The sequence below is a fragment of the Sphaeramia orbicularis genome, chromosome 4 (genome assembly GCF_902148855.1).
Source record: "Sphaeramia orbicularis chromosome 4, fSphaOr1.1, whole genome shotgun sequence".
NCBI classification, from domain to species: Eukaryota; Metazoa; Chordata; class Actinopteri; order Kurtiformes; family Apogonidae; genus Sphaeramia; species Sphaeramia orbicularis.
The window spans coordinates 55,486,731-55,500,014 of record NC_043960.1 but is presented as its reverse complement, the minus strand read 5'-3'; the positions used below and the strand labels follow the sequence as shown (position 1 = coordinate 55,500,014).

Sequence of the window (13,284 nt, the reverse complement as noted above, 5' to 3'; positions counted from 1 at the left end):
CCTTTGGGCCCTATGTATGCATGTGCCTGCTAAAGAGACACAAATATCAGCTTTGGGGAGGATCGGGTAGTTCTTCTGATTTTGTGATAAATAATAATACAATCCTAGTCCACTACTGTTCTTAGTTTAGGAACAGTTGAATGTAAAACCATTTCAGACACCCCTATTGTGGACCGTACCATTTGAACCACGACGGCGCCAACAGCAGCTGAACCAGCTGATGTCACTGACAGAGACTGTCTGGAAAATACAGTTCAGCTGTCACGATACTGATGAGGACTGGTAAATGTAAGTAGTTAACAGACGTCTATCCTGTTGAACATGTATTATTTTACCACCTTATTGAAGTGTTTTGTTGGTTTATAGATACAAGCTGACGTCTTTATCAGTTTGATTACATATTGTTCCACTGAGGCTGGTCCAGTCCAAGCTAATGTTAGCTAACTTCTTAGCAGGATAATCTAAGTCTGTATTTAAAATAAGCTTATTACAGTTTTTGAGCAGAGCCGCCAGGATGACGTAGGCAAGGTAGGCAGCTGCCTAGGGTCCCCTCGCTGAAGAGGGCCCCGATGGCCACATGGTCATTTATCTGAACAACTTATTAAATACCATCCATTGTAAACAAACCACCACAGTGAGGCAGCGCTAACCCTCTCCTGTACTGTTTTGTGACTGGGCCCCCCTAAACTAGAGGGATTCCCCCTATGCAATGACAAACGCTATGAGGGTCATGTAGAAGTGACCTCCGCCCTCGCCATCACACCCCCCATCACATCCCCCACTCTGTGTCAGTGGAACAAACGGTCTGTCCACACTGAACACGGCGGCGCCAGCATTTAAAAAGAACAGCAATGATGAAGAGCTCGTACCCTTCAGGGTTGGAAAAAGACAAAAAAAAGAAAGAAGAGGAAAAACGCCAACGACACAGCAGTAAGTATTAAGTAAACCACTGTTTTCTCCAAATAGGCTCCAACTGTGTGATATGTTTGAAAGTGTGCGAACAAAAGCCCTCACATCAGTGACCAAACACACAGATAGATGTTAGCATGAGAGGGAGAGGATTCAGTTCAACAATTAATCATATACACACAACACAACTGTGTTCTGTTGGAAGAATTTAAGGAGAGAAGAAACACAACTGCTCCATCGCCCTTTTCTACTGTTGGACAGCGTTCCAAAACTTCTTTTGAGCTAAATAATTGTGATGTGGAGGACCGAAGTACGACAGCATTAACAGTATTTAGTCCTGAAAAGCCAAAGCTAAGCCTACTGAAGTGTTTTCACTTACTCTGGACGGTTGTCTGCTCCTGCTGCGGTCACCCACATGACTTTATTCCAAACAAAATCATCTGCTCCTGTGAGTCCCATCCAGTTTGGACAAATAATCCATCCAGTTCAATGGACATTTTCAGTTAGTTAGCAATTTCCGTTGGTGATCTGTCCATCCCATTAGGAGAAAAAATGTCCTGTTTCCATTGCATTTGTCCGTCTCATCCATCCGTCTGTTCCTTGTGTTGCAGCTGGTTTAGACACAGAAGAGGACTAGAGTAGGACTGCAGCAAAAGTTTGGATTTTCAAGCCAACATTTGTTCGAGTCCCTCACATCAGCTCTGAGCCCTCACTGCGGAAGTGAGTTCTGTTCATGTTCAAGGAAGCACACCTAAACAATACATGAGGCATTCAGGAACAATTAGAATAATTAGGAAATTACAACACTTTTTAAAATCGTGAAATAATCAGAATATTCAAATACAAAATCAAAAAAAAAAAAAGAATGGTGGTGTCTGTGAACCATGTCTGTGAACCATGTAATCACAATCCTACATTTTAAACTCTGTAATTATCTATATGGCTGGCACTTATATCACTAGAGTGCAACATCAGGAAGTCGTTGAACATGGAAGATTTGGTCACTGCTTTTGTGCGAGCTAAAGTCCACAAATGTTTCCAAAACTCCTAATTTTTTATGGTTATTCTTTAACAGCAATCCTTGTTGTACCATGTTGTTAAAAATAGTGTGTGTTATTTCACTGTTTTAAAACATCTCTTAATACATATATTCAAGCCCGGATTAACCATATGGGCAACTGGGCAATTGCCCAGGGGCCCGCGACCTCTGAAGGGCCCTGGGTAGCTCGGGCATGACGAAAATATCTGGTTATCTTTTGCTTATAAATGAAACTGTCCGCTGCCCGGAGCCATTGCACTGCACAGAAACCCTGCTCCTGCTGTCTGTGACCGTGAGCTGAGACCCTCTCCTCATTGGTCAGTCCAAAAAGCGAATCAGCGGTGACGCAAATCAACGTGCATGCACTGAGCGGGAGGTGAGACGTCAAGAACTACGCGACATACGCGAATCAAAACATTGCAAACATGGAGAAGCAGCTAAGTGGGAAGTTTTGTATTGGTCAGATAAGTATTTCTTTGAGAGAAATTGATGGTTTTCCAGATGTTTATAGCAGTGGCGATTTCTCATAGACTGCAAGGGAAGCCTGGCTTCCCCTAAAATTATGAAAATTAAATGGTTAAATCTGTTCGGTTGTGTTGACATTTTATTGACTACAAATGCATTACAACACGTTCATCTCAAAGATGAGTTCGTTTCAGTTTGATCACAAACCAACGGACTCGATGTTCACTTCTCCTCCATTCCCGTGTCTGTGTTTTCTCCTCCATCTCTGCTCAGTGCATTTGTCCGTAGACTGCGGCCGTCTGTGGGCTTCAATGGGACTGAGTGGAACAGTTTTTTTCATTGCGTCAAAACTGGACGGTAATTGGATAAATGCCACGATGTTGTCCCGCCCCCGGACGCCGGGTGTCTCTGCGGGTGAATGGAGCTGTGGGCGGAGCTCGAACGGGCTGGATGCCAGAATCCCACGTGCTGATTGGAGGATCAGTCGAAAGGCTGAATCCCATTTGATTGACAGCTGTTTTCAGATCTGCTCCTTCACTGACACAGTTCAGTTTAATACCGTCACACATTCTGCTGTGAAATCAGAGAAACCACTACGAAATTACTCGTTCATTTTTTGCACTGTAAATAAAACACACTCATTGTACTTCCTTGTTTCAATTTAACATAGTTTCAGCGTTTTCTTCTTTCAGTTCCATAATTTAATCATTTCTTGTTGGAGTTTAATATCGTTTTGTAGATAGTTAAATCAATCAAACTGTCGGCTAGGTCGGAGTGAAAGGAGCATCTGTAGTTTAAAAAGGCTGAAGTCTGACACCCACAACACACTGGGCCAAGGCAATCTGAGCAGCCTAGGTCTACTGGATACTGAGAGGACACTGGTCCAGTCCCTGAAAAAGACACCTACCTGGTACGATAAGGTTACTGAGCCTTTTCTTAATTTTTTATTTATTTATTTATTTATATTTTATGTAAGCCGACAGTGAGCTTCCCCTGTCTAAAAGACGAGCAGCCGCCACTGGTATATAGTATTTAGTATATGTAGTATTTAGTATTAAAATGTTTAACCCTTGCCTTGACATGCCTTGAATTGTGATGTGTTTTCTGTTTGAAAGTTAAACTGGGACCAAAATGTTTATTTTAGCAGATTATACTGCATTATATTTATTTTTTCCTTGTGGTGGCTCCATGAAAATGTTGAGATATGTTTATTGTTGAGAGAAAGCAGATTTCAAGATGTTTACATTGCACTTACTTTAACTCTCTTGTTGAATTCTGAGGTGACAAGGGGATTTCTGTTTAAAATTCATATCTGATTCTATCAGATTATGTTTGTGTTTTGTCTGTGGGCTTTTTCTGACGATTCAATACAAAAAGTGTTCTTAAATAAATACTGGATACTTTGGAAATGGTTTCTTATTTATTTTTTGTGAAAATGGAGGACACTTCCCTCTCTTTCTAATGTAGTGGATCAATTTTAGATTATACTGATGATGAGGATGTGTTTTGTTTTCATATCATCATATGCAAGTGAGTGGCCTTGACAAGAGGCTATAGTGGTGCACTTGTAGTTCTACGAGCATTTACACATTTGTACATCAAAATGCAATTGATAATAGTTAGATATTGGAGTATGGGGTATGTTTACATATATTCCTGGAACTTATTCTGTATTTTGCCAGATTATAGGGATCCTGGGGGTTGTGATGATGGGGCCCTTGAATATTGTTGCCCAGGGTACAATGAAGTGTTAATCTGGCCCTGCACATATCGTGTAGTTCAAGAGAAAAGCACTTTGTTTCAAAAAGTCTTGGCATGTGTAGTTCTTTTTAATGATAATAATAATAATAATAATAATAATAATAATAATAATAATGTTTTACCATGTTTTTGACTTGTTAACAAAAATAAACATTAATATAACCAAATTGTGTCATTCCCATCAACAATGCCTAATGCCCCGTTTCCAGTACGTGGTATCGGCTTGACTCGACTCGGCTCGGCCTTTTTTGCGTTTCCATTACAAAAAGGACCTGGAATCTGGTACCTGGTACTTCTTTTTTGGTATCATCTCCGCCGAAGTTCCAGGACTGGGGACCAGATACTAAAATGTGATGTATAAGCACTGCAGACCACTGATTGGTCAGACAGTTGTCTTTGTGACCCGCTGTTTTACAAAAAACAGATCCGGAAGTAGACAGTAAATATAGCGGTACATTAATCCACATGATAACAGCCCAAAACTACACCATGGTCGGTCGAGGAGATTCAGTCTTAGGTGGCCGACGTAAAAATTCAGACGAGACAACACGCAACAAGCGAGTTTGTCAGCAACTCTCTGAACAGACGACACGGAAGTAACACACTGCATCACTATGACGACCATGTACTGTAAAGTCGGTAGTATCTTGTAATGGAAACGCTCTCCAGGAATACCGAGTCGAGCCGAGCTGAGCCGAGTCGAGCTGGTTCCACGTAGTGGAAACGTGGCATAATTGAAGACACTGTGTCCTTTACTACACTCTAGTGGATACTCTGTGTAGTGTAATACAGAGTAATTCATGACTCATTAAATGCACCAGAAAACAGGAAATCGCATCTAGATTTTATTTTTCTTCTTCGATGATTTGACCACCACATCTTCGCATATTAGGGGCCTCTCTTTACTTTCTTGCCTAGGGGCCCCAGATATCTTGAAACAGCCCTGTTTTTGAGGTAAAATGGATTCTAATTTTCCAAGGAGATAAACTCCCTTTGTTTCATTCTCATTTTATGGTGAATAATAAAGTCCAATCAGTGACAGTGTTGTGGAAGTTTACACTAAACAACAACTAGTTCAAAGTTCATTTCACACAGAATCAAATACATTCATTCACCTTCATAGTTCAGCATTTCAGTTCAGAACTAGTAAACATTCATTTAACTTCTTTTTTTTTTTTTTTTTTTTGTGAAGAGTATTCCAGTGCTTCTCTTTCTAAATATACCTGTTCATATTATTGTCCATCACTACTGTCTCCAGCTGTTATGAATATTATTTACAGCTGTTTCATTGATCACAGCTGAGGCACTAACCTCATATGACCAAGGTTGGATCTAGACCTAAAACATCCAGAGTCTCACAAAAAGTCTGAACTGGTTCAAGTTCTTTAGTTATAAATATGTTAAGTTCAATTCATAGAAAAATAAATGGAGTATTTCATGCACAACAGTGATCAGTGAAACCTCAGGGGAACATAAAAAGAATTGAATCCAGGCATTTCTTTTTTAACAGAGGTCTGAGATACATAACAGTAATGACTGTCATCGTTTTATATTGAGATAAATATCATTGCATTCATTAGGTTGGTTTCATTTGTTATCTTTGTTTCCAAAAAGCCTCAGAGATGGTTTGGACTTAAATTCTCTCAACATTTATTTATTTTTTTTATCCATGAGTAAACATGGAACATTTCATATGTTCTTCCTTTAAATTTATAAAATATTTTTCCTGCTCTGACTGAAAATAATTTCCATCTACTTTCTTCATATCTCACTGAGGAAGAAGAATCTACCAAATTTGAGGAAATATTAATGTTTCTAAACTATATGGACAGAAATATTGGGACACATCATGTATACAGCTGGGTTTGTCTTAGAGCTGCAACTGATTAATCGACTCAAAGTGATCCAAAAAAATCATTCAACCAAAATTCTCCTGAATCAAAACTTTGTTTCCTTCATTTCTCTGCTGTTAAACATTGGTTCCACTGTTGTGTTTCACACGGACGCTTATTGTGACGCACCAAGAAGCTTCAATTCAGGAAAACTGCAATAGAATATTTCCCTTCAATCAATTTTAAGTTGATTAATCGAATTGGGAATTTTTGCATTGGCTTCAAGCACCTAATCAATTAATCGGTTGCAGCTCTAGTCTGTCTATGAAACTGGGTTTATATTAGTATCTGTCACTTTTCCATTTTTTAGACCCAATAATAAAAGGTAAATGTAGACATATTTAATAATAATAATAATAATGGATTGGATTTATATAGCGCCTTTCTAGACACCCAAAGCGCTTTACATTATTGACCCATTATTCATTCATTTCCCCCCAGGATGGACCTAATGATGACCTCAGATAAATGCACAAACATTATCCTCTTGCTCTGATCCATCCCATAATTAATGAATTTATAATCAAATATTGGGTCCAAAAATAGGACCCAAATATGGACATTAAATCTCCCTAGGTGTCAGTGCATTAGACGTGAAAACGTGTGTAAATGGTCTTCTATAGACTCTAAATAAAGACACTGTGTTCAATGCGTCGATCCTAGTGGTTTTTCTAATCCACACATGTGGGTTTTTCATCAGTCTCAGTCTCATTCCAGGTTTGGTGTAGAACCCATCGTGTCCCTTGGTGTTACATACAGAACCTGAACATTTAAACACTAATAAATCACCAGTGATTTTGCCAAAGTGGTCATTTTTGTGAAACACTCTGTCTTGCCTAATTAGATCCTAAAATGTACCTGTGAGAGAATAAAAAGGTATTTTAAAAAATTCTAATTTTCATGTTTTGTTTTTTTTTACTGTTACATGTGGATTTATGTATAAAAAATAATGTAAAATAATATAAAAATGTGTATTATCTGAAAAATAGTTTCTCTTTTATCTCTTCAGTCTTGTTTTTAGGACCAGTTCCAGAGCAGAACCCAGCTGTAAGATGTCCTGTTCATGAGGATCAGACAGAAACGTCAAGGTAAATAAGTGAATAGAACTAGTTTATTTCTTTTGCATTCTATTTTATCATGTTTTTAGAATTACTATTTTCTTTCTAACTGCACTTCTTCTGTTTTGAAAACCCTTAAAAAGGATTTTTGGGTGTTTTTTGACAGATTTTTAACAGATTTTTTTTTTTTTTTTTTTTTTAAATATTGGGACACATCATGTCTACAGCGGGAAGGTGTTCCTAGTCATTTTGGTTTGACAGAAACATCAATATTAATTATCAGTGATATTTATACCAATATAAAACTATATTCTGACAATAGTCATTATTGTTTTGTATCCCAGACCTGTTAGAAAAGAAACACCTGAATTCAATGCGTCCACAGACTTTTGTCCATTTTTGTATGAGTTAGACAATTATATGAGGATAATGATATTTATTTCTCATTGTCTTTGCTTCAAATTCAACAAGAAAATACACAAAATATTTGCACAGCCTTAAAAGACAAACAGAACTAAATGTGTCGCAAAGGTTAAAGTCACTATTTAATTTGACCTTTGACCCTATGACAAGAAGCAGCAAAGACAATTACAAACATCTGACATGTTAAATTAACCCTGGTATAAAACATCAGTAAATTAATGTAATAAATCTGATATTGTCTGAACTAAAGGGTTAAAGACGTGAAGGTCAGACTAAACAGGACCGCTGTGGTTTATAGAAGCTGAAGTTACCTTCAACTTGTTTGTGAACAGGTGGAAGGTCGAGGCCCATAGCATCGGAGCAGAGTTCAGATGTTTTTTTCTGGTGGTGTGTTTAGAAAGAGGAACGAGGAGGAGGGGTCATGAAGGAGAGCTGGAGGAGAATGTTGAGTGATGAGTGTGATGCTGGACATTGGACGGTGATGGTGAATGTTGTCAGTGGTTTGGACCCGTAAACAGGATGTAAGTTAGAAGAAACAGAGAACCTGTAGAGGGATGTGGATGAAGTGATGCAGAGTTTTCCCAGAGATGAAACAGCAGAGTCAACCGAGGAGGTTTGTGTCCAGGAAAGAAACCTGGAAGGACCAGTTTTAGAAATAAGGATGGAAATGACAGAGGGACATAGGGTGACAAATAAGAGCAGAGGTTGGAGCAGATGGGTGGAGAACATCTGTGTAGATGATGGAACCTGAAAGAAATGAGAGCCAAAGGAGACGGACAGCATCAGAAGGACATGAGGAGGAGGAGGACTCTGGTAGGAGGAAAGAAGAGGAGAACAAAGGACATAGAGAGGATAGAGAAGTATAAGATGGAAGAGGAAGATATGAAGGTAGAAGATGGAGGAGGAGCACATGAAGGTAGAAGATGGAGGAGGACATGAAGGTAGAAGATGGAGGAGGAAGACATGAAGGTAGAAGATGGAGGAGGAGGACATGAAGGTAGAAGATGGAGGAGGACATGAAGATAGAAGATGGAGGAGGACATGAAGGTAGAAGATGGAGGAGGACATGAAGGTAGAAGATGGAGGAGGAGGACATGAAGGTAGAAGATGGAGGAGCACATGAAGGTAGAAGATGGAGGAGGAGGACATGAAGGTAGAAGATGGAGGAGGACATGAAGGTAGAAGATGGAGGAGGACATGAAGGTAGAAGATGGAGGAGGAGCACATGAAGGTAGAAGATGGAGGAGGACATGAAGGTAGAAGATGGAGGACAGTCAGATGGAAGGAGGTGATCTGATGTGGAGACAGCCAGGAGTATAATTGTATAAATAACACATTATTCATAAAACCTTTTAATAATTATATAAATTATGATCTTATATTGTTTATTTAATGTTCTTATTTTCAGATTTATATTCCAGTACATGATAAAGAATTTTCAGTTTTAATTATACAAAAATTACATGTTCAATCCCCAAATGTTTATTATTATTATTATTATTATTATTAATAATAATAATAATAATAATAATAATAATAATAATAATAATAATAATAAAGCAAAATGATCTAGACTGCATGTCTTCAGTTTGGTCATCCAAACCAAATTACATTTGTGTTCTAATAAAATATGACCAAATGCTTTATGACAGTGAACTATGGTTTAACTGAAAAGACTTAATTAATTAATTACATATGAATTCCAATGAACCTTTACCAACAGACATAGAGTCCAAAGGCTGTGACGTACACTTTGGCTTCAGGTCATTTGTACAATAAGGATTCAGAGTAAATACATCCCATGAATATGACACTAAACAGTCATAAAATAAACTGGAGTTAAACTGAACACAACCATCTGACAACTTTACACCGGAGTTCAACAAACTCTTAAAACTAGAAAACAGCAGAACTCCACAGCTACAATCACAGCAGGTCAAAGGTACGTTACATGTGTTTGACTGAAATCAAACCAAACAATGAATGATTCTAAAAGAAAACTTCTACCTGACATGAACATTTCATTGAAATCATCTGAAAACCAGACACAAAAAAAGCGCATTAATTCAAGGTTTGGTCGGTGTCATCTACAGACCTCTGCAATGCATTCAATGAATAGCGTTGCCATGGCGATGTGGCAAATTTGATGCTTTGTTCTGGTCCTAAAATAGGTGTAACTTGAATGTAAATGTGTTCTATTTAAATGTTCATTTCATTTCACTGTCTATTCTGTGGATCCGAACTTCGCTCATCACACCAACGTTGAATGACAATAAAGAATCTTGAATTTTGAATGTACAGGGTGGGGAAGCAAAATTTACAATATTTTGAGACAGGGATTGAAAGACAGTGTATGACCAATTAGTTTATTAAAAGTCATGAGAATTTATTTGCCACAAGAAAATGTACATAATAGAAAATGTTTTTATTCTATGTGTCCTCCTTCTTTCTCAATAACTACCTTCACACGCTTCGTGAAACTTGCGCAAGTGTTCCTCAAATATTTGGGTGACAACTTCTCCCATTCTTCTTTAATAGTATCTTCCAGACTTTCTCGTAATAGTTTTGCTCATAGTCATTCTCTTCTTTACATTATAAACAGTCTTTATGGACACTGCAACTATTTCTGAAATCTCCTTTGGTGTGACGAGTGCATTCAGCAAATCACACACTCTTTGACGTTTGCTTTCCTGATTACTCATATGGGCAAAAGTTTCTGAAAAGGTATGGATAATAGTGTTAGGTATGATTATGACATCAATATGTTTGGTTTCAAAACAATTGACGTAGTGCCTGCTGAGAAAAAACAACTAAATGTTCATTGTAAATTTTGCTTCCCCACCCTGTGCAGGTGCATTAAAACATTAAATACTGAATGTACAGGTGCATTAAAACATTAAATACTGAATGTACAGGTGCATTAAAACATTAAATACTGTGCTTAAGTTTGAGTAAAACCTGCAGGTATTTTACACTTACGTATAAAAGGAAATATTCCAAGCCTTTTTTGTGTTGATTTTGAACGACAGATTACAGCATGAAAATCCAAAATCCAGTAAAAATTCAGCGCCTTAAAATATTACAATATTTCATAAGGTCAATAAAAAGGTTTCTCCTGGTAGATGAAGTGTTGACCTTATAGTGGACCAACACCAGCAGATGATAGGACACTCAGAATCATCCCTGACTGTGGAGACTTCACACTGGACTTGAAGAAACCTGGACTCTGAGCCAGTCTTCATCCAGACTGTGGGACCTGGATTTACAAATGCAGTGTAGAATATTGGATTACTTTGATTTGACACCAGTTTGGTCCAGTTGTTCTCCTTAGTCCAGGTAAGACTCTTCTGACTCTCTTCTGACGTCCTGACTCTAGGAGTGGGACTGTTCTTGTCTGTTTCCTGGAATTTTCTGTTCCTGGTGGTTCTTGATGTTCTAACTCCAGCCTCAGTCCACTCTTTGTGAAGCTCTTCCAGGTTCTTGAACCATCTTTTCTTGATGACCTCCTCCTGGCTGTGGTCAGCCCTGTTGTTTGTCCAACTTTTTCTATCACACTTCTCTGTCCAGTCGACTTTCCATGAATGAGCTTTGATCCAGACTCTGTGAACATCTGGCTCTTTTACCAGTCAAAGTTCCAAAGTTCACCCTCAATAAGTGTCTTCTGGACCAGTGTCCAGTCAACTGTCTCCACCAAGACTGTGGTAGTGTGACCTGAACCAGACTGAGACATTCATGGTGTTTAAAAAGCAGAAATACTGTTCAAGCAAACGCCAAATGAAAGCTTCAACTTAAATGAGTCTAGTTTAGACATAATTTTCATTTTCTGAATAACATCAAAAACCTGTTCAACTATTCCACAATATTCTATTTCTGATGCATCTGCACATTATCTAACAGTGTCATGTACAGGAAGTTAAAGGCTCTACAACGATCAGCCATAACCTTCTGCGCACTGACAGGAGAAGACCAGTTGAAAAATTGCATGAATGTACACTTTTCACTGTTGGATCTTCACAAGGTTCTAAGTAGTTTCAAAATGCAAAAAGAAGAAATGGGAGTGAGACAAAAAAATGTGAGTAAGAAATTTATTGAAAACAACAATTAAAACTGAATTAGTCTGTCCATCAGCCCATCAGCAGTTTCAGAGCCCAGCCTTTAACAGACCAAATGTGTGCATAAATGTGGATTCAGTGTCCTTCAGTGTCAGGTATTCCCATTGTCATGATGATGTCATGAAAAGGATCCAAAGCTTCGTCTGTTTGAACGTGGTCGGATTGTTGAGCTACAGAAACAAGGCCTCTGTGAACGCACCATCACTGCTGCGGTTGGACACACTAACACAGGCAGGTTGGATTCACAGAAGATCCTGAGGGTTATGGAACTAAACAGTCCAGTGGTAGAACCAAAAACATGTCCTCAGCGCTGAGCCGGAGGATCCGATTGGCTGTCTGTCCACACAGGGGACAGTCCTGGACCCAAATGAAGGTGGTTCCTGGTGCCGACTGCAGCCCAAGAATCATCAGACAACATCTGCCATAGAAGGACTTTAAGACCCAAAACCATCTGCAAAGGCCTCGTGTCCTTCAACCAAACCACTAAACTGTCCATTTGGACGTGGACAGAGACACCAGACATGGGACAGTGAAAGGTGGAAGACAGTTGGATTCTGTGATGAGGACAAATGGAACCTTGATGGTCCTGATGCTTCCACCGTTACTGACATGACAAGGAGATCCCACTGGAGAGGTTTTCTAGGCAGTGGTCCAGTGAGACCATCCTGCAGGTTCCCCTCATCTAAATCACACTGACAACATTTAGGGATGGATGGCAAGGGAAGTGACCAAAAATGGACATCAGTTCCAGACAGTGGGTTCAACCTCAGCAGTGATGGTGCGTTCCCAGAGGCCTTGTTTCTGCAGCTCAACAATCCGACCACGTTCAAACAGACAAAGCTTTGGATCCTTTTCCATCAGGAGGTCATGACAGTGGGAATACCTGACACTAAAGGACCCTGAATCCACAGTTATACACACATTTGGTCTGTTAAAGGCTGAGCTCTGAAACTTTTAATGGGCTGATGAACAGACTAGTTCAGTTTAAATTTTGTTTTCAATAAATTACTTACTCACATTTTTTTGTCTCACTCCTATTTCTTGTTTTTGTATTTTGAAACTCTACTTAGAACCTTCTGAAGACCCAACAGAGAAAAATGTAAATTCATGCAATTTTTCAAATGGTCTTTCAATTTTGATCAGGAGTGTATTAGACACCAAGTGAACATTTAGTGGTTGAAGCAGCCAGTGATCAATGTAAGGAACTGACATCTCAATCTCAGGACCATTGTTCATCTGTGGGAGGTGTTGGACAAGTAAATCTGATCCATGGAGGTCCACCTCTGTACTTCCAGGACTTCATGGATCTACTGCTAATGTCTTGGTCCAGATACCACAGCACACCTCCAGAAGTCTGGTGGAGTCCAGGCCTCAGGCCACAGCTGTTTTTGTGGAACAAGGGGAACCTGCTTAATATTAGAAAAATGGTGCTAATGTTCTCCTCCCATCGATGTTGGATTGGTTGAGATCCAGTTGTTGTTGTTCAGATACCTGTGGTCGGTACTAACCACCGTACACTGGGAATAACCAACCAGATCTGGAGATGCTCTGACCCACAGATTTGGACATCAGGATTTCTCCTTTGTCAAAGTGTCTCAGATGGTCCTCTTGGACATTTTGCTGTT

General features: G+C 39.1%; 1 protein-coding gene across 23 annotated transcripts in view; it reads right to left on the bottom strand.

Annotated features, from left to right (window-relative positions):
• Positions 1–13,284, bottom strand: part of LOC115417777 (uncharacterized) — a 192,250-nt gene that overhangs the window by 38,862 nt on the left and 140,104 nt on the right. The window lies entirely within an intron of this gene.